Source organism: Mercurialis annua, linkage group LG6, assembly GCF_937616625.2.
Source record: "Mercurialis annua linkage group LG6, ddMerAnnu1.2, whole genome shotgun sequence".
Taxonomy (NCBI): Eukaryota; Viridiplantae; Streptophyta; class Magnoliopsida; order Malpighiales; family Euphorbiaceae; genus Mercurialis; species Mercurialis annua.
Genome location: NC_065575.1, coordinates 15,400,005 through 15,427,242, shown reverse-complemented (window position 1 = coordinate 15,427,242; position 27,238 = coordinate 15,400,005). Strand labels below are relative to the sequence as shown.

Genomic DNA, 27,238 nt, shown 5'->3' with positions numbered 1-27,238 from the left:
TGCCACCATTCTACACCTCAGATGCTAGGTATCACACATCAAGCATAGGTGTTGCCACCTTTTGACACGTCAGATGCTAGGTGTCACACACAGAGACATACATGACATCATCACGTGACATCATCATGACATCATCACATGACATCATCGTGACATCATCATATTAACTTGGATAAAATACATTAGGTGCCTACTAATTTATAAGTATTACAAATTAGTCCCTAATTGTATTTATTTTTTCATATTAGATTAATTTTCGAGATATGCTAGTATCTATATGAAATCGATCTCTCGTAAACTCAATCGGCTGCACAGCCTATTGTGTGACACTAACTAGGTTCACATCTATATGGCAACGAGAGTTATAAGAAACGCCTTTCTTATATTAAATAATTAAATCCCATTAATTATTAATTCTCGTAGATCGTGAGTGACGTCTAGCAACATATCACGACCCCCAAATAGATATGAATGTTTCGATGCATTCCTTATGAACCAATGTTCATAATTACCGTACACTCAAAATTCCCATCATCTAAGATTTTGATCTCTACTAGAGTCACGGTTAAGTCAAACATTATTTGTCTTGATCATATGACCTCATCTCAGTTCTTATTCTTGATAAATATGACTTCCACTAGAAACAACTTTCTAAGTAAGTCATATACACCTGCGCAGGTTTTATCATCCATCAAGAACAATTTGAGATAGCATAGAATCTTTTCTCCGTTCATCGGAGTGATAAATCCTCTCTTGGTTAAACCCCTATCTCCATATACAACTAACTAGAGCCAACACATCCCGCGATCCTAGCTCATGAAAGATCTAGGGATAAGGAGTATCAATCTCTAATCACCTATATACAAGATAGTGTCACCGCAAGTCAAAGGACATATGTACAATTATGAAATAGATGACATTAAATTGACTTTGATGAAATACCATGTATAAGTCATCTGGCGTCACTTGTTCGACTCACTCAAACCCTTTGAGTGTCCATATGTTTATTCTGATCCCCATCAAGTAGTATGAGACTCACTGCTTCCTATAATTAGTAACTCTTTACTAATCAGGAGAATAAACAGAGGTGACAATCTTTCCGGGATAATACGATACCCTTATTTGTAGGACCCCATCGATCGTAAACGGTTATTTAGATCACTTGTATAATAGAATCTGTCACTCATATCTCAACACCTTAAGAATAGATTCTATCGCAATGTGATAAGGACAATATGCAATATTTAAACACTTAGTTGATGAGGCATTTAGTTCAAATAAAACATATATATCATTGCCAATGGGATTTGTTTACACAAGTATAAATACAAAATGGCCCTAGGGCACATACTACTAACATACTCCTCGACCAAGAGACCAAACAAAACTAAAACCATAACAATACCTTTACTCATCAAGGTACGCACTTGTGTAAGCATAAATTTAACAAGATGCTCCTCGAATGATAACTCAAAACCACTATTTATGTAAATCAATAATCTCAAATGGTCACAAAAGTATCAATATTTACTTCCACTTAACATAAAACGATAACACACTTTCTAGGTGAAATCAATGAAGGAATACAAAATCTCCCATATAAAACTCGACTAAAATACTTAGGACAATCAATAACAAAACCTTGAATTGCTTTCAATGATAACTCTAATTAAAATTGCTCTGTACAGAGTAAATACACATACTTAAACCATAGCCAGAACCATACAACAAGCTAAGCCCTATTGAGTTCCACTTGAAAATATCATTAGAAAACTTTTTCAAACCATTTGATAAATCAATTCGAAAACTGAGATTGTACCTAACCGAGTCAACCAAGAGTTCCAAACTTATCGCACATGTCGGGCTACCCAAGTCTAACCCCACCCAAAGAAACCACAACATAAACAGATGTTTAAAATCTGGAAATTCATTTGATTAAACAACATCAAGTTTGAAAAACAATGAAACTCAACATTACTTAACTAGTCAACAATTAACAACACGTACCCAGAGTTTTTGATAAAATCCAAAATAACAAACGTGCTAGAAATAGCATCACAAGCCACAACATGCCTTAGCAACAAAACATTATACCACATATCCATCATGCCCAAGCAATGCCAATAGCAACTAAGCATCAATCCAACATGTTAAATACAGCATGGCATATCAAAGCAAGACTTACATACAATCACCATGAACCGATTGCCCACGACCTTAAATGATATCAACATGCAATAGACATACAAAACAGTCCTATATTATCTAGGGCAGCCACCATAATCTCAAAAAAATAATCAAGCCAAAGCAAAGTGTACATATGCATTTCATGCCCAATTACCGACATTTGATCACTCAATCATACCAATCAATATAGCATCGATCTGAGCATGTTATATCAGTTCTAATCATGCATTTACAGCCCTAATATTTTGCCAAAACAGAGACAGCATTTATAGCATGAACATACCAAACAATCTGGCATTAAATCCAACAACAACACAAATCACCCAGGGTATAATCTAACAATAATCATGTTTACCCAATTTAATCATACACATTCATATCTATACATGGAAAAACAATAGTTAAGCATCACAACAACAATACAACGAATCGAGAAAACCATACAACGTTCTAACGCAAGAAACGGAACATACCCATGATAAGACTATGAATCAAATCAAAGGACAACTGAGAATAGGTTAGGCATGATCGTCTTACTCCACAAGTGCTGGAATTCAAGTAAAGAATAATCACGAATCGAAACAAGCGATATATAAATGATTGAACGATAGATAGGACGTGTGAAACACTTACCGTAAGCAAATATCAAAAGCAAAGGTGGAGAAACGGTCAGATCAGAGTGTTTTAATGTCTATGAGTCGGCTAGGGTTTATTAAATAAAGTAGGAAAGTATTTAGGTCGAATAAGGGGTCAATTTATAGGCCGAAACAACAAATTTGACAGAGGGGTGCAATGGGAGGCGTGTTGCCCCATCGTGCCTCGTGCCCAAACAAAATACAAAAACTGATTGAGGCGCCCAACGCGCCATCAATCGCACCTCGTCAAAACCCGATCTTCATCTCGTAGGTTTTATCAAATCTACTTAGGAACAACATATCCGAAAGGCAACCCGATGCGACGGTGACATTGGGAGATATGGACGTTTTACTAAACCATATCAGATTTAGAAGGCACACGAACACATCATCGATAATAATCCGGAAACAAATTAAATCGTCATCGAAAACTCACCCGACATATATGACACATACTAGATACAATCAACACTCAAATCAAAGTGTCACACTTGCTAAAACCACCATAACAATCCGAAACTAAGTCGGAAACACAATGAAACCATGACGGAAAACACGGGATATTACAATCTCCCTGCTTATATAAAATTTGTCCTCGAATTTAACACAAGACTACTCACAAAAAACATAACATAGAACTACATGGTGGTCCAGTCAAAAACGCACATAACCAACGTGAAAAGACATATTCATGACACGCAACGTAATCAAGGAAAGCAATTTTAAACAATTTTGCATAACGAACTTTGTCTCGTAAGAATACTCCTCGACCAAGTGACCAAACAAAACTGAAACCATAAGAATACCTTTAATCCTCAAGGTACGCACTTCTGTAACTATATATTTAACAGGATGCTCCTCGAATGATAACTCAAAACCACCATTTATGCAAATCAATAATCTCAAATGGTCATAAAGTATCAATACTAACTTCCACTTAACATAAAACGATAACACACTTTCTAGGTGTAATCAGTAAAGGAATACAAAATCTCCCATATAAAACTCGACTAAAACACGTAGGATAATCAATAACAAAACCTCGAATCTCTTTCAATGATAAATCTAATTAAAATTTATCCAACTGCGAATCAAATTACTCTTTACAGAGTAAATACACATACTCAACTATAGCTAAAACCATACAACAATCCAAGCCTTATTAAGTTCCACTTGAAAACATAATTCGGAAACCTTTTCAAACCTAAATCAATTCAAAAACCGAAATGGTACCTAGCCGAGTCAACCAAGACTTCCAAACTTATTATACATGTAGGGCGATCCAATTCTAACCCCTCCCAAAGAAACCACAATATAAACCAATGTTTAAAATCCGGAAATTTATTTGATAAAATAACATCAAGTTTGAAAAACAGCGGAACTCAATAATACATAACTAGTCAACAATTAACAACACGCACCTAGTGTTTTGGATAAAATCCAAAATAACACTTGTGCTAGAAATAGCATCACAAGCCACAACATGCCTTAGCAACAAAACATTATGCCACATATTCATCATGCCCAAGCAATGCAACAAAAACTAAGCATCAATCCAATATGTTAAATAGAGCATGGCATATCAAAGCAAGACTTACATACAATCACCATGAACCGATTGCCCACAATCTTAAATGATATCAACATGCAATAGACATACAATCAAGCCAAACCAAAGTGTACATATGCATTTCACGCCAAAATACCAACATTTGATCACTCAATCATACCAATCGCTATAGCATTAATCTAAATATGTTACATAAGTTCTAATCATGCATTTACAGCCCTATTATTTTGCCAAAACAGGGACAACATTTATAGCATGAACATACCGAACAATCTTCCATTAAATCAAACAACAACACAAATCACCCAATGTATAATCTAACAATAATTATGCTAACCCAAATTAGTCATTCACAATCAGATCTATACATGGAAAATCAGTAGTGAAGCATCACAACAACAATACAACGAATCGAGAAACCATACAACGTTCAAACGCAAGAAACAGTACATACCCGTGATAAGACTATGAATCAAATCAAAGGACAACTGAGAATAGGTTAGGTATGATCCTCTTACTCCACAAGTGGTGGAATTCAAAAAAAGAATAATCACGAATTGAAACAGGCGATATATAAATGAATGAACTACAGATAGGACGTGCGAATCACTTACCGGAAGCCAAAATCAAAAGGAAAGGTGGCGAAACGGTCAAATCAGAGTGTTTTAATGTCTATGTGTCGGCTTGGGTTTATAAAATAAATTGGGAAAGTTTTTAGGTCGAATAAGCGGTCTATTTATAGGCCAAAACAACAAATCTGACAAAGGGGTACGATGGGAGGTGTGTTGCCCCATCGCGCCTCGTGCCCAAACAAAATAAAAAACTAACTAAGGCGCGTTATGCGCCTCGTCAAAATCTGATCTACACCGCACAGGTTTTAGCAAATTCACTCAAGAACAACATATCTAAACGGCAGCCAGATCCGATGGTTCAATTGGGAGCTATGGACGTTTTAGTAAAGCTTGTCAAATTTAGAAGGCACATGAACACATCATCGATAATAATCCGGAAACAAATCAAATTGTCATCAAAAACTCACACGACACATATGACACAAACTAGATACAATCAATGCTCAAATCAAAGTGTCACGCTTGCTAAAACCACCATAACAATTCGAAACTAAGTCAGAAACACAATGAAATTATGACAAAAAACACAAGATATTACATGAGATGAGTTCGTAATACTATTTACATTTATTAAGTTTAAAACCTTTAAAACCATAAATCATGGTATTGAAATGAAACCCAAAGTATAACCCAAAATAAACGGGAACTAATGCTCGTCAATCCCAAAGTAAGCCAGACATCTTGTCAACCAAACCCTAAGTACTTACTGGTGCACACAATCTCGATAATGCTTATCGAGTAGCTTGATCTAATCAAGTTCTATAATCATTCAAAACAGTTCGAAAACATTTACATAGTAAAATACACGAGTTACTTAATAAAGCGGTAAATTGTTAGTGATATGCACTAGGTCAATCATGTTTGACCATGTATTGACTTTATCTTTTTGTTATTAATTATTTAGCACTTTTATTATCATTATATATCATGATTAAAATACTTAAATGGTCAATTCTTTCTAAGGTCATCAAGTATTTGACTTGATAGTAGAACCTTTAGGTTTAATAAAGAATTATATTCCATCTATCCCCAGTCTTAATAGAACAGTAAGACTAGTATAATGCTGACTGATGATTATATTTTACTAATCATGTACATGAGATATTAAGTCAAATCATAGGTGCTATTTGAGAAATAAGGCACTGGATGACCCATCTTGAGAATGCTACATAGATCATTGTCATAAGTAATTCTCATTATAGTTTTATTAGTATAACCATTTGACCTTAAAATCACCATAGATTTATATATAGCTATTTCACATTTTGATACAGTCTTACATTATCTTTAACAGGATTATGGAATAGATTGTCATTGGATATGAAAGTAACTATATGATAAATGTTAGTGACTGAGAAGGAATTTTTCCCTCATTTATTTGAGTAAGATATCTATGGGCCCCTTGCAAAAGATAGACTGAAGAAAATGCATGGCCATGCTAAATGAATTGATAAAGAGTTATCATTTTTAGTCTACTTGGAAGCAGGAAACTAATGATTGAATATTATAAGGATGATAGTACTGTGCCTTACATTGAATCAGGATATCGTGAGATAAAGGAATTAAAATATTATTGTAAATGGTTAAATCGGATAATCGATATTTATATAACTTGGGTTGTCATAATGTCTTGTTAGAGGCCACTTATAACTTATGGGTCGAAATAGGGATTTCGGGCATACTGCCAACGTTGTATGAATCTATTGGGTTGCACACTAAGAACAGGCATAAAACATGTATGGCTTTTATAAGCCCGAGAAAGTAATGTTATAAATAAAAATATAAGATATATTTTGAATATATAGTTATGTAGTTGAATTAATAGTTAATTTGTTTTAAGACAAAGAGTTGTCTTAATTATAACTATATTATAACTCAATTTAATTATTAGTTATTATTTAAACATAAATGTTATTTTTAAATAACTATTAATTAAGTGAATTTCGAAATTAGAGATAATGGTTATCTTTAAAGTATTATGTTTTAAAGATAATTAATTAAATATATTTATCATTAAGAGTTCTGATAAATATCAACTTATAGAGTTATCAAATACAGAGTGTTACAATAAGTTGAAACACACGTATTTGACTCAAAGCTAGTATTGTTGTATGCATATAAATACACACCTAGGAATAGGGTTGAGATACACGAAATTCTTAAATCACTAAATTCGTAATTGCTTGTTTAAGCAATAGTGCTAGCAGACAAGCATTAGTTTTGACAAAGGTCTGTTCGTGTGGATACTCGTAGAGGACGCGTTCTTTTGGAGGCTATTCTGATTCAAGGCAAGGTATCACCAAAGTGAACCACCTCTCTTCCTTCCTACATTGCTGATTGAATTCGACATTGAATTAAGTTTTAAGTATACAACCTATCTTTCTACTCGAATTACATGGATCTTACTTGGGTTTTTGACAAAACTTTTAAAATTACGCTGCGTTATGAACCTTGAAAACCCAACAGTGGTATCAGAGCCGCTTGTAATTTGATTATTAAGATTTTGCATGTATAAATGATATATGCTTGTTGTATATTCTATTTGAAAAAAGGGATTGTTTTTCGAAACTGTTTTGGAAGCTATTTTGAAACGAATTTGATTCGGTTTCAAAATCTGAATCGTTTATATGATTAGTATAATTAATCTGTATGAAAACAATATGAATGAATTAATTTGATTAATTGTTTAATATGACTTAAAACTTTGAATATAATATTCTAAATTAATATTAAATTTTTAATTTGATTAAAGGTTAGCAGTATTAATTTTCATACGAATTAATTAGAAGGGAAAAAGCATATTAGTAAAACTGTTTTTGAATATGATTATAAACTGTTTATGAAACGGTTTTAATTCTATTAATAAAACTGTATTCTTATTAGGATTAGTAAACTGTTATTGAAACTATTTAAATTCTATTAGTAATTCTGTTTTTGAATAGAAATAGTAAACTGTTTATGAAATTGTTTTAATTCTATTAGTACAATTGTGTTTAATTATGTTTAGAACATAATTTATAAAACTGTGTTTAATTCTGTTTGAGCTAAATTAATGAAACTGTTTTTACTTAAATGCTAAATGAATTGTTTCTGATCAGTTTTATAATAGTGTAATTAAGATGCCGTAATTAGGGTTTTGGGGTTATTTTAATCTATTTTGAACATATTAAAATAGACTGTAATCAATTAAGACTATTGATTTCAAATAAAGAAATTTTAATTCTGTTAAGCGTAACATGTAAAAAAAAATTATGGGCACGCTATTCGACTAGCGGGACCACCGACAGGGGCTCTTCCCCCGAACTCCACCAGGGGCGCTGCCCCCAGACCCCGCCAAGGGGCCGCGCCCCTTGGACCCTGCTGATACACCCCACAAAGGACCGTTACCCCTTTTAATTCGGCGTGTTTTTGTCATGTATTTTATTTTAATACTTTAAATGATGATTATTAAATATGATTTAAATTATCATGAATAACATGTTTATCTTATTATTGTTTAATATGATTTAAAATAGTTGAATAAACATGTTTTATATTTATCTTATTTCTTATATGTTTTACATGATTATTTTATATGTGATAAAATAGAATAACTAAATAGGATAACATAAACTAAACCCTTATATAATATTAAATCTTTCAGATACCTTCCATTATAACAACACTTATCAAGACTCAGATTGCTATATATAGGATATGCCAAAGGATAATATATAAAGTCATCTAAGTAAGATAAGATGGACAAAAGTGATATCCATATGTTTGATTTGGTTAGACTTAACTAAGTCATCAAAATAGTTTTGAACCTAGGGTATTATATAGAACATTAAATAACATGTGATGTTATTATGACGGGTTTTATATGAATTATGGATAATATGTTGTGTAAATTTTATTGTGCCTTTTATTAAATGCTATTTGAATATTTAATTGTTGTAGAGATGGCTTCAGACACTACACATACTTTATCGGTGCGATCAATCCTTGAGAAGGATAAGCTCAATGGCATTAATATTCTGGACTGGTACGGAAACCTAAGAATTGTTCATAGGCAAGAAAGAAAGGAATATTTGCTTGATAAACCCCTCCCTGAGGAACCAGCTCCTAGTGCTACTAGAGCTTGAAGGGATGCTTATACGTAGCATCTCAATGACTCTACTAATGTCACTTGCATTATGCTTGGATGCATGGAGAATGAGCTACAAAATCAAATGATGGAATTGGATGTGGACACCATGATTGATGATATCATGGAAATGTTCCAAGAGAGAGCAAAGGTTCAATACCATCAAGAATTGAAAGGCTCAATCAGTACTCATGTTTTGAAGATGAAAGGTCATCTTGAACATTTGGATAGGCTCACAATTGCCCAAGAGTTGGTTGTAGACATTGTTCTCCAATCTTTGCCTGAGGCTTATGATGGTTTCATCATGAACTTCAATATCCATAATATGGAGAAGACCATCACAGAGTTGCATGGGATGCTTCAAACTGCTGAAAAGAGCATGAAGAATGAAATCAAGGATGTTCTCATTGTCAGCAAGGGAAAGGGTATAAAAAGGTCTGGTAAGGGAAAGGCTTCTCAAGGGTTTAAGAAGTCTAAGTTAAAGCCCAAGCCCAAAACCAAGGATGAACCCAAAGCAAAACCGCCAAAGGAAGGAACTTGCTTTTTCTGCAAGGAACCTGACCCTTGAAAGAGAAATTGCAAGAGATATATGGATGATGTAAAAAAGAACAAGGGTAGTGAGACTACAACTTCAGGTATTCTGTCACTACCCGAAATCTCGGGCCGAGACCGGTGCTAGGGAATGGGAATGGTAGTTCCAAAACACGTAGCAAGCCATAAAAGTACTTTAAATGTTTTTGCAATCATTTAACATAAAACACATCTTTATATATAAAACGTTTTTATTATAGCTTTTTCAAAGCTAAACATTTACAAACATCTGTTTTAAAATCTGAAAACGTTGCATAGAAACCTGGGTCTTAGGATGTGGTGTCTCACATCCAGCATAGCCCGTTTTATTCCAAAATAAACGGTTAGGGCCCTGGCCACTACAGCACTACTGGTAGAAGTCTGTGACATCCAAAAAGTCTATATACACCTGAAAATACACACTATTGGGGGGTCACTTTCATAAGTTTACAAATGCGTATTTATTTAAAATATTTAAATTAATGCATTTCAAACAATCAATCATATGCATCCACGAATAGTTTTCTGATTAAGACCCTAAACCTTAGATTGTCTTAACCCAATCCAAATCAATTTCCTTAGTCTAATCCATCTAATCCATTCACTTCATTAATAACTTCTGATTACTCATTTCTGATGGTGTAGTCCCGAGATGACTCTACCGAGTTTAACTACACCCATATAGTACAGTCCCGAGATGGCTCAACCGAGTTTAACTAGTACTATTTCTTTTGTCCAATCCATCCATGAGGTGAGTCTCGAGAGCCTCGGTCTACCGATTTTAACTCCTTAGACATAGGTCACGAGATGCCTTTATCGAGTTTAACCAATGCCCATCATGTTCTCGAGAAACTTTCTGTCGGTTTTATATACTCTGATTTCTAATGCTTATAGAACCTTTAATCATAACTGGTGATCGCACAGTTTCTATTGCCGCTCAATAGGAAATCTTGTTTCATCGGATTCATACAGGTTTTAAATCCATGATGTATGCATTTCAAACAAGGCATTTCATTTAAAGTGACTCTATGCCAACGTATAAAACATTTACGAAATAAGAAATACATTTAAATACTGTAAATGTAAACATCCACATTAAATTCACAACTTGCTTTTCCCCAAAATCTTCGTTTAAGCGATTATCCTCGTTAAACTCCCTGAGCTCCTTGCACGTTAGTAGATCGCCTCGCCGGATCTAACACAATCGCCAAATAACGCTCGAGTAAGAATCTATTTCTATAGATGTATTAAACTCGAGGTAAACACGTATTTCTAAGTTATCCTGTTTTATTTGCGTTTTTTTATTTGTTTCTATTTGTTCATTTATCGATACAGTAATACCATACCCTTTTCTTGCTTTTAGGTTTAGCATTTAAACCTAATATCCAATTGTTATTTGATTTACTTATCAAATAACTAACCACGTATATAATTTTGACGTTAACTATTTAGCGCATTTATAACGTCGACTAGCTAATGTCGTATCTAATTCTGATTGCTTATTTGATTTCATATCAAATAGCTCATCATTTCATATAATCCCTTACCCTTACTCTTTTTCTTTAATCTTCTAGTTCTAAGTCCTTTTTACTATTGGTTCCAAACTTAATTTAGAAACGTATAGCATCGTATAGCAAAAAAAGTTACTTATCATGTTTTCGCATTTTTACCATTATTTGATTTTCCGTATCAAATAACTTAGCATTCTATGTCTATTTAACACTCATTAAACTTCTGAATTCTATATACACAACTCACTTTCATAATTTTGCAAGCTTTACTTATTAAAGCCATATAACATTTTATCGCAAAACGCCAAACTACGCGTTTGAACTCAATTCGAAATTGTCGCACCGTCGAGCTAACTCATCGACCAAATGCTCTCCCCCTCTTCCCCATAGGGACTGCATTAAACTTCTTAATTCCATATACACAACTCACTTTCATAATGTTACAAGTTGCTGTTTAAAGCCATATAACATTTTATTACAAAATGCCAAACTACGCGTTTGAACTCAATTCGAAATTGTCGCACCGTCAAACTAACTCATCAACCAAACGCTCTCCCCCTCTTCCCCATAGGGGCTTCCTATGCAACCCCTATGGGCTGCCTTTGCTGCCTTGCCAGAGCAGAGGTTAGCTCTGCTCACAGCGGCAATTCTGTTGTAGCAGAATTCTTTTTACGGTGAAGCAGAATTCTGCTTCACCGTGACAGCAATTCTCCCATGGATGGCAGAATATCCTTGCTGCCGAGTAAGGACATGGCTGGCCGGAGTCTCTCCGTAGCTAGGGGCAACCTACACTTCAATTCAACACCAAAAAACTCTCATAAATCACCCCTCCATCCACTTTAATCATCAAATAAACCATAGCTACACGATTCATACAAATAAAATCTGAAACTTAACATTTCAAATCCTTGTAACTCAAAAACTAACCAAACAAACTTCAAAATAATAAGATAAAGTCCTTCAGGGACTTATGAGTTATCTTTTCCTAGTGGACTTATTTTATGTTTGAATAATTGTTATTATTTACATACCATGTGTAGGAATATTATTTATGTTTCTTGTTTGAACAAGGATGGTTTTGAGTTTATTATTAGGAATAGTAAATGCACTATTTTGCATAGTAACATTCTTTATGGATATGCTCCACGCACTAGTGGTGCTTATATTTTTAAGGGTTAATGTCATAAAAATTCACCAACTTTACGTTTTCTCATTTTAATCACACAGTTTAAATTTTCTCATATTCATGCACGAACTACCATTCTGAAATTCATGCACGGTGCTGAGGTGTCACGACTCCATTGTTGTAATTAGCTGAGGTTGAGGTCATTTTACACCAATGAATGAGTGTCACCTCAGCACCATGCATGAATTTGAGAAAAAGTGATAGTTCGTGCATGAAAATGAGAAAATTTAAACTGCGTGATTAAAATGAGAAAACGTGTAAAGTTCGTGATTTTGTTTGACATTAACCCTATTTTCATTGTTGAAGACAATAATGAAAAATCAATCTGTAACATTGATACTAAGAAGTCTAAGTCAAATGATTTAAAGGCTACTTATCTCTGGCATTGTCATTTAGGCCATATAAATGAGAAACGCATTTCAAAGCTTCAAAGAGATGGACTTTTGAATTCATTTGATTATGAATCATTTGAAACATGTGAATCTTGTCTAGTGGGCAAAATGACAAAAACGCCTTTTATTGGACAAGGTGAAAGAGCTAAAAGCTTATTGGGCTTTATACATACAGGTGTATGTGGTCCATTAAGTATAAATGCTAGAGGTGGAGTTAAGTACTTCGTTGCTTTTACTAATGATTTTAGTAGATATGATTTTGTTTATCTGATGAAACATAAATCTGAATCTTTTGAAAAGTTCAAAATCTTTAAAAATGAAGTACATAATCAACTTGGTAAAAATGTTAAAACACTAAGATCTGATTAAGGTGGTGAATATTTAAGCCAAGAATTTGTAGATAATCTAAGAGATTGTGGGATCATTTCTCAATTGACTCCACTTGGAACGCCACAATATAATGGTGTGTCTAAACGGAGAATTCAAACTCTATTGGATATGGTTCGATCAATGATGAGTCAAACTGATCTTCCAATCTCATTTTGGGGTTATGCTTTAGAAATCGCTGCATTCATTTTGAATAGAGTTCCATCAAAGGCAATTGAAAAGACACCATATAAGGTATGGACTGGAAAAACTCCTAGTTTTCTTTTCTTAAGATTTGGGGATTTTAAGCTTATGTGAAGCAGCTAATTTCAGATAAATTAGCACCCAAATCTGACAAATGCCTTTTTGTTGGATATCTTAAAGAAACTAAGGGATATGACTTCTACAATGCTCATGAGAACAAAGTGTTTGTTGCTCGAAATGGTGTCTTTTTGGAAAGATATTTTATTTCCAAAGGAACCAATGGTAGTATAGTATAACTTGAAGAAATTCAAGAACCACAAAGTAGCATTGTACCAGGTATGGAACCCCAAAAGAATCAACAGGCAATTGCTGAATCAGAACAAGTACCACAAGGCCAAATGAGGTCTGATAGGACACATCATAATCCTATGAGATATGTATTTTTTATTACTCAAAACAACGATGTGATGCTTGCGGATCAAGAAGAACCCACATCCTATCAAGAGGCCATAAATTGTCCTGACTCTGAAAAATTGCTTGAAGCCATGAGATCTGAAATGCAATCCATGTATAATAATCAAATTTGGACCTTGATTGACCCAAAGGATAGTGTAAAAACCATTGGATGCAAATGGGTCTTGAAAATGAAGAATGGCATGGATGCCAATGTGCATACATATAATGCACAAATAGTTGCAAAAGGTTTCAGACAAATACATGGTATTGACTATAATAAAACTTTTTCACTAGTTGCTATGCTCAAATCCATTCGGATTCTTCTTGCCATAGCCGCATATTATGACTATGAGATGTGGAAAATGGATGTGAAAAGGGCGTTTCTAAATGGAAACTTACTTGAGGATGTGTACATGACACAACCTAAGGGTTTTGCTAGTCCGGAGAATTCTGAAAAGATTTGCAAGCTTCAAAAATCCATTTATAAATAAAGCAAGCTTCTCGGAGTGGGAATATTTGTTTTGATAAAGCTATCAAATAGTTTGGCTTCATCAAGAATGAAGATGAACCTTGTGTATACAAGAATGTTATTGGGAGCGCGATTGTTTTCTTAGTGCTTTATGTTGATGATACACGACTCATTGGACGATATCCCCATACTACAAAATGTTAAATCATGGTTAGGGGATTGTTTTTCAATGAAAGACTTGGGCGATGCTGCTTATATATAAGGCATCAAGATCTATAAAGATAGATCTAGAAGACTCATTGGCCTAAGTCTAAGCACTTATGTTGATAAGGTATTAAATAGGTTTAGTATGCAAGATTAAGAGAGGATTCTTGCCAATGTCACATGGCATCAGTCGTAGCAAGACTCATGTCCTAAGACACAGGATGAGCGAGACCGCATGAATAAGATTCTATATGGTTCTGCTATTTGATCTATCATGTATGCAATGTTGTGTACTCGACCTGATGTCTCGTATGCTTTGAGTACAATGAGTAGATACCAGTCAAATCCAGGTTAAAGTCACTGGGCAGCAGTAAAGAACATACTTAAATACTTGAGAAGAACTAAGGATGCATTCGTACTATATGGTGGTCAGGAAGATAAGTTGATTGTAATGGGTTACATAGACGCCAGTTTCCAAACTGACATAGATGATTCTAAATCACAGTCAGGTTATTTGTTTTGTTTGAATGGAGGTGCTTTAAGCTGGAAAAGCTCAAAGCAAGACACCGTTGCTGATTCTACAACAGAAGCTGAGTATATAGCTGCTTCAAACGCAGCTAACGAGGCTGTTTGGATCATGAAGTTCATAACTGGATTAGGAGTTCTTCCTAGTATATCTGATCTAGTGAACTTGCTATGTGATAACAATGGGGCTCTTACTATATGGTGGTTAGGAAGATAAGCTGATTGTAATGGGTTACATAGACGCCAGCTTCCAAACTGACATAGATGATTCTAAATCACAGTCAGGTTAATTGTTTTGTTTGAATGAAGGTGCTTTAAGTTGGAAAAGCTCAAAGCAAGACACCGTTGCTAATTCTACAACAAAAGTTGAGTATATAGCTGCTTTAGACGCAGCTTAGGAGGCTGTTTGGGTCAAGAAGTTCATAACTGGATTAGGAGTTCTTCCTAGTATATCTGATCTAGTGAACTTGCTATGTGATAACAATGGGGCTATAGCATAAGCAAAAGGGCCCATATCACATCAGCGATCCAAACACATAATTAGGCGTTATCATCTCATTCGAGAAATCATTGAGAGAGGAGACATGAATATATGCAGAGTTTTGACAAATGATAATGTTGTTGATCCGCTAACCACAGCTCTTCCATAATCTAAGCATGAGAGTCATACTAGGTCCATGGGTATTAGATTTACTATATATTGGGCCTAGTGCAAGTGGGAGATTGTTAGTGTTACGCACTAGGTCAATCATGTTTGACCATGTATTGACTTTATTTTTTTGTTATTAATTAATTGGCACTTTTATTATCATTTTATATTATGATTAAATGTAATACCCTAAATATTTTAAAGTAATTAAATCGTGCCACGTACCGCGAATTCCGATAAACTAAGTCAGGATGGATTTAATTTAATAGTATCAGGAATTTAGAGTCGATTTTATTAAGCGATTTAGCGGGATTTGTGAGAAAGATTAGAGAATTAATATAAAATAAAATATTAATCTCGTAATGGAAACTATTTCGCCAAGGTCCGCGAAATGTTTTAAAGTATATATGGTAAAAGTTACAGGTCAATCGGAGACCTTTTAAAATTTGGACGTGGATACGTTTTGGGCTAAATTGCAACTTTTGAAAAGTTCAAGGACCAAAATGTAAATTGGCCAATTAAGTCTCGAGAAAAGAAACTAAAACATTATTCACAAAAAATAATGATTTCGGATTAGTATTATTTATTTGGGTATAAATAATATGTATGTAATTAAATTAAAAGGATAATTTAACCGTTTGGTTAAATTAGAAAGTTTAAAAGAGAAATGGTTTAAGTTAAAGAAATGAAGGACTAAAGTGGATAATTAGCCAAACTATATAAATGAGAGTCGAATGAATCAGATGATTCATGATTAGGGTGGAAACTTATAGAAGGAAAATGGTGATCAATTCGATTCGTCGCCGTTTCGCCGTTTCGCTATTTCTCGTCCGAATCGAGTGATTCTCGCGCCGTTGGATCGAGAATTTGATCCTCTATATTCCCCAAGCCTTGAATCAAGATAAGTTTGAGGTTTTTGTTTCTGAAATTGGAGAATATAGGGCTGTTATGTTGAGTTCGAATCGAACTAATCGTAACCACGTCGTTTTTGACATTTTGATGATTGTTGAGTTGCATTTTTGTGTATTACTGATGTAGAAGCATGTCGGAATGAGTAAGGGGTGTCAGGAGCATGTCGAGATGATATTTGGGGCTGTTGGAAGGTGTCGCACGACGTGCGAAAATGTCTCACGTCGTGCAACATAACCTCGTGACGCGAGCGGACTTGCGATTGGCATAATTTCTTCGTTCGGACTCGGAATTGAGCGATTCTCATTGCGTTGGAAAGAGGAAAGGATTATCTCTCTTCTAAGCCTTGAAAATCAAGGTAATTTTTATGTTTGATTCTTTTGAAATGAAGAGTTTGGGGCAGTTATGCCACGAACGTGTTGAACTAATCGTAATCGTATTGTTTTGACGTTGTTGATGGTTTTTGATATGGGTTTTGTGTTAATGTGATATGAGAGCATGAAGGAATGGATTTAGGGGTCTTTTAGAGGTTGGAATCACATCAAGGCGGACTATTGGTCCGTTTAGGGTTCCTCACGACGTGAGAAATGATCCTCACGACGTGAGGAAGGGTCCTCACGACGCGATAAACCATGATGACAACGTGAGGGAGGCTTGGCACGATGTGCCAAGTCTGTTTCTTCATGGGAATGCCATTCTGAGGCTCGACATGAAGTACACTGACCCGATAGTGACTTCTGGACTCCGAAAACGTTATTTTTGGATGTAAAACTCATTGCTTACGATTAGGGTTTTGTAAAAGACTAGGACGCAATTGGAGATTGGTACCTAAAGACCTAATTAAGATAAGAATCGAAATATGATTAAGAGTTCATCGAAGTTAAGCATTGCATTAAAGAATAAGATGATATCAATTTAAGTTACGATTAGGGTTTTAATATTCAGATGACGTTTACAGATTAAACGTTCATGTGATTTGAATAGGTAATCGATGTATCAACGAGCTACCAGGCCGACGAGCTGGAATAGCTACGAGATTGAATGACGCGTGGAACCTACGTGATTGTCTGACGATAATGCAGTTTTGGATTTCGGGTTCTATGAGTTGCATTTACTTTTGCGTATTATTTATAAAAGATAATTTCTTATATTATGAATATTATTATTAAATACATCGTATCTATATAACTTGCTTGTATAAGATATTACTATGTTTGATTCATCCGCTTGTATGAATGATGTTTTATTCATTGCTTTGAATACATGAATCTAGTATGCGATGCGAAGAAATTAACTACTTATTGGGTGTCAATAGGCTGTGTGATCACCAGTATTGAGTCAGTCTAGAGTGTCTGATTTTGTGATTATGATTTAATATATTTATGCATGATATGATACAAATGCAATACGAGAGTGAACTCAGTTAGAGTAACCTGAGCCCCATATCTAGTGGGTTGGACCCACTAGTGGGTTGGACCCACCAATGAGTTGGACCCACACTCTGAGATTCGATACGAGTGAGCACTCGGTTATGGTGTAACCTGGAGTCCCCGTATCTAATGAGTTGGACTCACACTTTGAAATTAAGAACGTTTGATGTTTGCTTATATCATGAATTTACATACATATTAAGCATGCGATGCTATATTTTGATAATACCATTAGTAATTTGCAAACTCACTCACTATTTTCACAAATACTGAACCCTCACTTTTGATGTCTTTCATGTGACTGGAGTCGGATCAGACAGACCATTCTCTTTGTGCCAGAAGTCGATTGGCTTGCACAATGTAGAAATTCATTAGAGCTGCAGTACTCCATAGGTGTTAATATATGATTTGTGAGTTGATTTCAAATAGTTTATTTTAAATGTAAACTCGGATATAATATTTTAATATCTATAATTGTACTATCTAAAAGAGTTTTATGAAAACATTTTATATATGATACTATGATTTTATTTGCGAAAAAAAATTATAGCTGTTTTAGGCTTGCTACGGGTTTCGGAGCTACCACTCCCATTCCCTAGCGCCGGTCTCGGCTCAATATTTTGGGTCGTGACAAATTTGATATCAGAGCAGTTTGTCCAGTTACCTCTGCTAAGATGCGTTTGTCGGTTAAGTAATCTAGGAACTACTGCAGCTATAGAGTTGAGCTTTGTCTGATCCCAGTCGTCTGCATGAAGTGTTTTGTGATAAGTATAATAAATTGACTTGTGAACTGCTTATTTGCTCTTCGTGACACGTATATACGGGATATATACGTATAATTTTGTTTTTGATAAGATGTGCTTGCATGATATGATTATTTAGATGAAACTTCTAGGAGATGTAATGCCTCCTATGAATAGTATATAGTTGTTATGATTGTTATTGATAGTAAGCATATGTGTTTTTAGTATCAAATAACGCGAGAGATGCTATGAAAGTCGGTTAATCGAGACGTCAAGATGTGTATGGAAAGAGAAGTATGAAACGTCATAAATGGGAGAAACTTGCCGGATACAGAGTTTTAAGGTTTAGAGAACTTACAAAACTTAAAGTTTATAACTTGTTAAAGTTATTTGTTTAAAGATTCTAAAAGCATAATTGTGCCTAGACCCGATACAGAAATACATGATTGCCACGACATTGATAGAAATACATCATTACATACATCAGTACATGCATTAATAGGACATGCATCATATGCATTATGTTCAGACGAAGAGGTGAGATGTGGCAACTCTTTGGGGATGAGAGACGTCATCACCCTAGTGCACAATTTTGCTAAGATTTAAATGGAATTTTCAAATCAGTCATTTTATTTGAAAGCGTTTTCAAGAGTTTTATTTTTAGTATGAGTATACCTAGACCACAACTCTGTAACGGAAGTAAAATTCTCAAGATCAAGTTGCGATCGAGGCTACGCGAAGAACGAATACGTATAATCTCGAGAACATAGTATTTGTGCCTCTAGCTAATAAACTTAGTCTTGATTGGATAGACTAGTATACAACTAGAATAATTTATGTGTTTGGATAGCAAAGCATATCCGATTAACAACGCATAGCACATGTATGTTATGCGTAGATATTTTTAATGATTGGTTAAGTCTATGTGAGTGTAATGCTCACAGGACTTAAAATACGATACATAACCAAAGAAAATCTAGGAGACACTGATTTTCTTTGAGGTCGCTCAACATAGATGCTTATAGCTAGGATACTAATATGCGTATAACATATACAACGCGAGTATATGTTTTGATAATTTGCTAAGACTAAAATTAGTCAGAGCACTCAGAAAACTAGCAATAAGAGACGTAATCATAAAAGGCCAAAAGGAAGGAGATGTTCCTAAGGTCCAACTTATGTGGACAGCGGTTAGTTGTGATGACTAGTAGGTGTTATATTTTAAGAAATTCACCAGGATTCCTTTATATAATCACTATACTATGAACAAGGAATTGCTTGAACGCGTGTCGTTGCATAGCAAATGTATGAGATGTGAGAAGAAGATCAAAGTAACGAAGGCGAACGCAACCCAGTCCATCTGGCCAGTAGAGGCCAGGAACAAGATGAAGGTCAATGGTACCCTAACTACATAAAGTGAGTATGTACAGGGATCGGGAGTGCCACAACAACCCAGCGTCAACATGAATCAGTTAGCAGTAAAAGTAACTGATATAAGGAATCGTATGCCAATAATAGGACGATGGATAAGTTAAGACTAAAAGAGTTTAACGGATCAAGCGGTATGTTAAATCCTCTAGGAGAAGTAAAGCAAGATGCTCCTACACATCGAGTGGATGAAGGACAAATAATATTATTGATTAAGATGTCGATGAAAGGTTTAACCCATGATTGGTTTCGACAAGCAATCAGAGCAGTGATAGACCAAATAATATGAACTAAGTTTGTGACCCGACTTGGGGAATTCTTTCTACCATTAGCTCCAATTAAGGATAATCTGAAAGATCAAAGTAATGAGATCAGGAGATACGATGTAAATGAATAATTGAAGTATAAGATAAGAAAGATCGAGATATAAACGACAAGTACTGCAATAGGTGGATTAAGAGTGAAACTTCCACCTCAAGATTTTAATTATGAAACAGATTAGTAAAACGTGAAAGCTCTAGGTAGTCAGATATATGAGAAGATATGATCAAGAGATTTAATATCGGAGTTGAGCCATACTAAAGAAATTAACATGAGATAGATCGGGGAAGAAGATAGGAGATGAAAGTAAGGTATGCCAGAGGGGTATGACGTGTATGATAAGGTATAAGAATTAAAAGATAGATTAAGGACACTAAGAAATTGGTTAGAATAATAAGAGTTGAGAAAGCACGAACAACTTGCGTATGTTGCAAGAAACTCGATAAGAGTGATCGAGGAAACGAAAAGAGAAAATCACACGGAAAATAAACGAGAAGATCAACTAGATTGAACTCTATGTAGTCATGGACAGATAGAGGCTGAAAGGGATAATGATGATATGGACAATAGGATTGGCTTTACTGATAGTTAAGATGTCGGTAAGGATACTATAAGACGATATGCACATGATTGATAATACACTACATCGAGGAATTCAGGCGGAGTGGACTACAACTCTCTACCGATAATCGATGTTATGAGTGCAAAAGCAAAGAGTGCCAGAGATACGAGATACAATAAAGATGAATACAATGTATTAAGAGATGAATGAGAAATAAGATAAGAATAAAGACATGGAATACAGAAAGAGAGCCTCGTGGGATTACAGCACTAAGGCTACTAATCCTAATGATTGATTAAGAATAAGAGATCGAAGAGAGATTATGAAGAAATACATCTACGGTATAGATAGAAGAAAGAAGTAACAAGTAAAAATAGCAAGATCATGTATAGTAATGAGAAGTAAGCCTAACGCTACATGATAGTAAAGAGAAATATTTTAGTAACTAAGAGCCAAACCAAGATTGAATATTGAAAAGAAGAAATAGATATGTGATAGTTGGATTATGACAATGAATGCTAAAAGCATTCTTGAAAATCGAAAGACGAACTATGTCAAGAAGACGATAAAGGAGAGAAGAGTATAATTGAAATGATATAAGAAGTTAAGGACGAGTATAGCCTAAGGGTTAATACTAAAGTCAACATTTAAGTTTCAAAATATAGATCACGACGAGGCGATAGTGAAATATTCACTAAAAGGAGGAAGGTACATCAAAAGAAGATTAAGGTAAATAGGGTATAAAGTGCCAAATATTGCAATAAGGATCCAAATATAGTACATGATCACGAGGATCAAGATACTATAGCAATTATAAGAATGGTTACGCTTGCGGTAAGGATAAACAAAGATCTCAATGAGAGCACGAGAACGCATTTGGATAGATGAGATAAGGGATTAACGAATTTGAAGATCAATAAGAGCATACACGATACGCGATGATGGTGACAGTGACGAAACTGCCAAAAGCAACACACGACGATAAAAGTTGAAATAATTTTCATGCGAGAATAATAATGGATAATGGGATAAGTTCCTAGCACTACGATGAATAATAATCAGACGACGGGAACAACAATACAAGAGAGAATACGTAAGTAGTGAAGTACGAGTTGTTTGAATGTCTACATCACTCAATGACGAATAATAATAGGATTAGACGTATTGGACAAAAGTCAAGAATCAGGAACGGAGAATTACAAGCACATATGAATACGACTAGTGTCGTCATAAAAGAGATGCCGAATGACAAAGATTATCACCTTTAGTGATAAGACATCATTAGGACGAATTATCATTGGACTTCAGTACTAAACTGAAAGTTCAATTATAGGGACAAGAGTTTATAGTATTGAATATCAGATAAGGAACAGATGAAAAGGTTATGTATACAAGACCAAAGAAAAGAGGTTAATGGTAAGGAAACACGAGGCATAAGAATACGCCTGGCGTCACGATAGAAGAAGATAATGACATGAAGGTCATCGATGACAATTGAAGTTATGATCTAAGTAGTACAGGAATAGGAATATCAATTTCGTATATTGGCAAAATTATGGGAATTGGTAAGAATACCTGTTGAATAAAGTATATAAGAAAGGTATATGAAAATTCGAGGACGAATTTTTATAAGGGGGGAAGAATGTAATACCCCATATATTTCAAAGTAATTAAATCGTGCCACGTACCGCGAATTCCGATAAATTAAGTCAGGATGGATTTAATTTAATAGTATCAGGAATTTAGAGTAGATTTTATTAAGCAATTTAGCGGGATTTGAGAGAAAGATTAGAAAATTAATATAAAATAAAATATTAATCCCGTAATGGAAACTATTTCGCCAAGGTCCGCGAAATATTTTAAAGTATCTATGGTAAAAGTTTCAGGTCAATCGGAGACCTTTTAAAATTTGGACGTGGATAGGTTTTGGGCTAAATTGCAACTTTTGAAAAGTTTAAGGACCAAAATATAAATTAGCCAATTAAGTCTCGAGAATAGCAATTAAAAGATTATTCACGGAAATAATGATTTCGGATTAGTATTATTTATTTGGGTATACATAATACGTATGTAATTAAATTAAAAGGATAATTTAACCGTTTGGTTAAATTAGAAAGTTTAAAAGAGAAATGATTTAAGTTAAAAAAATGAAGGACTAAAGTGGCTAATTAGCCAAACTATATATATGAGAATCAAATGAATCAGATGATTCATGATTAGGGTGGAAGCTTAAATAAGGAAAATGGTTATCAATTCGACCCGTCGCCGTTTCGCCGTTTCTCGTCCGAATCGAGTGATTCTCGCGTCGTTGGATCGAGAATTTGATCCTCTATCTTTCCCAAGCTTTGAATCGAGGTAAGTTTGAGGTCTTTGTTGCTGAAATTGGAGAATATATGGCTGTTATGTTGAGTTCGAATCGAACTAATCGTAACCACGTCGTTTTTGACGTTTTGATAATTATTGAGTTGAATTTTTGTGTATTATTGATGTAGAAGCATGTCGGAATGAGTTAGGGGTGTCGGTAGCATGTCGAGATGATGTTTGGGGCTGTTGGAAGGTGTCGCACGACGTGCGAAAATGTCTCACGACGTGCGACATAACCTCGCGACGCGAGCGGACTTGCGATTGGCATAATTTCTTTGTTCGGACTCGGAATTGAGCGATTCTCGTTGCGTTGGAAAGACGAAAGGATTCTCTATCTTCTAAGCCCTAAAAATAAAGGTAATTTTGATATTTGATTCTCTGGAAATCAAGAGTTTGGGGCTGTTATGTCACGAACGTGCTGAACTAATCATAATCGTATTGTTTTGACGTTGTTGATGGTTTTCGATATGGGTTTTGTGTTAAAGTGATATGAGGTCATGACAGAATGGATTTAAGGGCCTTTTAGAGGTTGGTCCGATTAGGGTTCCTTACGACGTGAGAAATGATCTTCACGACGTGAGGGATGCCTAACGACGTGAGGGATGCCTCACGGCGTGAGGCATGATCCTCACTACGTGAGGAACGGTCCTCACGACGTGAGAAACCATGCTTACGACGTGAGAGAGGCTTGGCACGATGTTCCAAGTCCGTTTCTTCATGGGAATGCAATTCCGAGGCTCGACATGAAGTACCTTGACCCGATAGTGACTTCTGATTCCGAAAAAGTTATTTTTGGACGTAAAACTCATTTCTCACGATTAGGGTTTTGTAAAGGACTAGGAAGCAATCGGAGATTGGTACCTAAAGACCTAATTAAGATAAGAATCGAAATACGATTAAGAGTTCATCGAAGTTAAGCATTGCATTAAAGAACGAGATGATATCAATTTAAGTTACGATTAGGGTTTTAGTATTCAGATGACATTTACAGATTGAAGTACATGTGATTTGAATAGGTAACTGACATATCGACAAGCTACCAGGCCGGCGAGCAGGAATAGCTACGAGATTGAATGATGCGTGGAACCTACGTGATTGTATGACGATAATGCAGTTTTGGATAGCGGGTTCTCTGAGTTGCATTTACTTTTGCGTATTATTTATAAAAGCTAATTTCTTATATTATGAATATTATTATTAACTACATCGTATCTATATAACTTGCTTGTATAAGATATTACTATGTTTGATTGATCCGCTTGTATGAATGATGTTTTATTCATTGCTTTGAATACATGAATCTAGTATGCGATGCGAAGAAACTAACTACCTATTGGGTGTCAATAGGCTGCGTGATCACTAGTATTGAGTCAGTCTAGAGTGTCTGACTTTGTGATTAAGATTGAATATATATATGCATGATATGATACAAATGCGATACGAGAGTGAACTCGGTTAGAGTAACCTGAGCCCCATATCTAGTGGGTGGGAGTCACCAGTGTGTTGGACCCAGCAGTGGGTTGGACCCACCAGTGAGTTGGACTCACACTTTGAGATTCAATACGAGTGAGCACTCGGTGACAGTGTAACCTGGAGTCCCCGTATTTAGTGAGTTGGACTCACACTTTGAAATTTAGAATGTTTGTTGTTTGCTTATATCATGAATTTACATACGTATTAAGCATGCGATGCTATATTTTGATAATAATATTAGTAATTTGCAAACTCGCTCAGTATTTTCCCAAATACTGACTCCTCACTTTTGATGTCTTTCAGGTGACTGGAGTCGGATCAGACAGACCATTCTCTTTGTGCCAGAAGTCGATTGGCTTGCACAATGTAGAAATTCATTAGAGCTGCAGTAATCCGTAGGTGTCAGTATATGATTTGTGAGTTGATTTCAAATAGTCTTTTTTAAATGTAAACTCGGATATAATATTTTAATATTTAAAATTGTACTATCTAAAAGAGTTTTTTGAAAATATTTTATATATGATATTATGTTTTTATTTGCAAAAAAATAATAATAGTTGTTTTAGGCTTGCTACGGGTTTCGGAGCTACCACTCCCATTCCCTAGCGCCGGTCTCGGCTCAATATTTTGGGTCGTGACATTAAAATACTTGAATGCTTTGTTCTTTCTAAGGTCAACAGTATGTGACTTGATAGTAGAACCTATAAGTTTAATAAAGAATTATATTCCATCTATCCCTAGTTTTAATAGAACATTGAGACTAGTATAATGTTGAGTGATGATTATGTTTTACTAATCATGTATATGAGATATTAAGTCAAATCATAAGTACAATGTGATAAATAAGCCACTGAATGACCCATCTTTAGAATGCTACATAGATCATTGTCATAAGTAATTCTCATTATAGTTCTATTAGTATAATCCTTTGACCTTGAAATCACCATGGATTTCTACATAGCTATTTCACATTTTGATAGAGTCTTACATTATCTTTAATAGGATAATGGAATAGATTGTAATTGGATATGAAAGTAATTATGTGAGAAATGTGAGTGACTAACAAGGAATATGTCCCTCATTTATTTGAGTAGGATATCTATGGGCCCCTTGAAAAATATAGACTAAAGTGAATGCATGGCCATGCTAATGAAGTGATAAAGAGTTCATTTTCAGTCTATTTGAAATCAGGAAACTAATGATTGAATATTATAAGGATGGCAGTACCATGCCTTATATTCAATCAGGATATCATGAGACCAATGGATTAAAATATTATTGTACATGGTTAAATCGGATAATCAATATTTATATAACTTGGCTTTCTTGACACTTTTAGGCTCCAAAATTGACTTTTAGCATCTTTTTACTTAGCTAGCAAGACAAAATCGGAAAATTAAAGTTAAACTCCTAATTAATTAATTAATTAATTAAAAGCTAATCCTAATACTTCTATTCTTATCACGTAACACTTCTTTAAACCTATCCAAACGATAGAAGGACAAGCCCGTAAATACACTTATGCAAACCCTAACCCTTATTAAACCGCTAAAGATCAACCTTAAGCCAGCCTGGCTAAAGTTGACACATAAACCCTAGAATTAGACAAGCTAAATTCGGCATGTCCCCAAGAATAGCCATAGCCAAAAATCACACACTACACACACACAAATCGCACTAATTTCCGATCTTAAAAAACTAATACGTCTCAATTCTCTAAGAACGCAGCACTAGTATCAGATTTGAAACTAGATTTCGCATCCACTTCGCCAGCAAACGAGCCAAGGACTCAAACCGGTAATTCTGAGGACCCTCGTAATTAATCTTTTTGATTTTCCATTAATTTGCATGCCACAATCGCCATATTTGCTTTAATTATGTGATTTAGGGTGTATGTTAGCATTACTTGCAAATTTTAGCTGTAAAATTGCCATGCTATACTTGATAATCAAACTGCTAAATTGCCATGAAATCGATAAATAAGCATGTTAATGACTGATTTAATGTGTTTAATATTTTCAAATCCGGAAACTCAGTTAATTAGAACTCTTAGGATGCATGTTTGGCATGTTTTTGAGCTTATTTTCCATGAAAAAAGCTATTTTTGAAGTTGCTGCCAATTTTATATTTTTTGTTTAAATCAGATTTAAACACTATATAAGTGCCATATTTGAATTCCTTGTTCAATTTTAAACGGTTTTGACTACTTTTGCATGAAAAACGGAGTTGAAACGAGTAAGAACGATGCAAAACAAAACGGTCCCTGAACTTGCCATCGCACCGCTGCTGCCGCCACTCTGACCTGCTGGCACCGGCAGTCACATCA

General features: G+C 34.9%; 1 protein-coding gene across 3 annotated transcripts in view; it reads left to right on the top strand.

The window, feature by feature from the left end:
* LOC126686101 (uncharacterized) overlaps positions 1–25,428 on the top strand; it is a 31,539-nt gene extending 6,111 nt beyond the window's left edge. The window contains exon 3 of one of the 3 annotated variants that reach the window (XM_050380129.2): positions 25,216–25,428. The gene's annotated coding sequence lies outside the window, so the exon portion shown is untranslated. Of the gene's footprint in view, positions 1–17,575; positions 17,696–18,320; positions 18,446–25,215 lie in introns of those variants that run through there. The other 2 variants (XM_056106451.1, XM_050380130.2) reach the window with 2 other exon arrangements.
* Positions 25,429–27,238: the final 1,810 nt, after the last annotated feature.